This window comes from Dryobates pubescens, chromosome 17, assembly GCF_014839835.1.
Source record: "Dryobates pubescens isolate bDryPub1 chromosome 17, bDryPub1.pri, whole genome shotgun sequence".
Classification (NCBI taxonomy): Eukaryota; Metazoa; Chordata; class Aves; order Piciformes; family Picidae; genus Dryobates; species Dryobates pubescens.
The window spans coordinates 11,476,776-11,478,827 of record NC_071628.1 but is presented as its reverse complement, the minus strand read 5'-3'; positions in this window follow the sequence as shown (position 1 = coordinate 11,478,827).

The window sequence follows — 2,052 nt, the reverse complement described above, 5'->3', positions numbered from 1 at the left end:
CCTTGATTGAACTTTGATTAATTTTCCAGACTTTCAGAGCCTGTGGCAAAAGGATCCACAGCGGTAGCTACAGCCATTAACTCCATCTTTTGTGATTTCTCCTTCTTCATTATGTTTGGGTCTTGATTGAACTTTGTTCCAAGTTAGTAGCTTTTGGCTATGGACAAGGGAGATAAGACTTTAGAAATGGAGTGCTGAAGGATAATATGTGAAAAACTTGCCGTGAAAGCTGCCTGCCTACTTGGTGGTAGCTTTGGATATACCTTGATGATGCGAGTAGCATTAAGAAAAAGGTTGGAATTCTGGCTAACAGCAATCTAAACAACACAAACTATCAGTTTATGCAGTCGTAGTCCAAATGTCTTCCAATATTTGTGCATAGTGGATCCTATTTTATTATGCTGAACAAATTCAAAGTTGCTGCATTCACATAATGATTACAATTACCATTCCTGGGCAAAGCCAGAACTTCACAGAAGCAGTTGTTTGAAATACATGAATAGTCTCAGTGGCTTCCATTGATTATTTGCAGAGTGTGCTGGTAAATGGTGTGAGCAACTACTCCACTATTTGTCTGCTCAATAGGACAACTTGACACTGTAGAGTCAACCTATTGTCTGTTATCCAAAAAAAAGGTAGTTTTGCTCACAGAAAGTCTAAATATTTTGCTATTAAAGGGATATTTCAATGCTAAGAAAATCACCTCACAAAACAAGAAAGAAAAAAGTTTGGGTTTCCTTTTTATTCCCCCCCCCCCCTTTAATACTTGAATCTGCCACTGTGATAAATTCTCAGAATCACTTATTTCTAGTTTTATTGCCTGCTGTTGGTGTTTGCCAGTGGTGGTGTACAGAAATGGTATGCAGAGGTGGCTGTAGCAATCTACATAGAAATTTTTGCCAGAACCTACAAATGCTGTGTAAAAGCCCCTTTCAGAGCTTGAAAACTGAAATTAACTGATGGGGAAAAAAAAAACACCACCCAAAACAAAACACCCAAACACCAAACTATTAAGGGTGATTCAAAATCTGCTATGAATCAAAGATATACATGATGCTTCCATAACATCTGACACAATGGGGCTTTGTCCTTACAAGAGGCCTCTGGGCATTCCTGTGATATAAGCAATAATAGATTTGTCTCTGTGAAGCTTTGAGTTATTGTGGCACTGCCAATACAGGCAACCTCTGAAATAATTGAAAGCCTGGAAATAAGAGCGACCTTTTAAAAAATAAAATACATGCATGCTTATACATACACACACACTTATATAAAGAAATATAACTCTTCCTTGCTTTAACCTTTTTATTCATTGCCAAGAATAGCTGGCTGAGGAATCTGCATCTGCCGTGAGCTCTCATTTATTTTCCGATGCCGCCTTGCCCCATTGCCCAGGCAGTCTCCGCAGTTCCTCTCCTCTCATTCTCTCACCACTTTGCCTTGCTCTGAACCCAGGATACAGAGCAGCCTTCCAGCACAGAGCCAGCCCTTCTCTGCTTACAGACACCCAAGCTTTCCAGCCCCTTTCCTCCTTCTGCCACTCCCTGTATAACTGAGCTTTCTGACAGAAGACTGCTTATACAGAAAAAACAGAATCTCTCTGCTGATATTTTTTAGGCATCATTAATAACAGACTTTTTTACTAGAAATTATTAGCTTAAATGTGTTCAGACTGGAACTAAATACCTTGTCAGTCCAAGCAATATCTATCTGGATGATCTGGACACTAGACTGAAGTGGCTGGAATGCTTCATTTAGGCATCTAGAAACTTTGGGAACTAAATTACATGTGGTCATGCTTGAATGTTGCAACAGGTAGAAGCAATTCAAGAAACACAAAGTTCCTATGAACAAGTGCTGTGGTGGCTACTGAGTCCCTTAAATTTTACCATGCATGCTGCTTGCAACGCACTTGAACAAGCACAAGCCTATTTTAGAGTGAGATCAGAACTGCCTTGTTAATAACTCTGACGCACTGGACTGGTTACCAGGGCTTTCCCTCTGTTAATACCCTGGTTTAAAATAATAAGGGAGTATGCATAGCATGAGAAG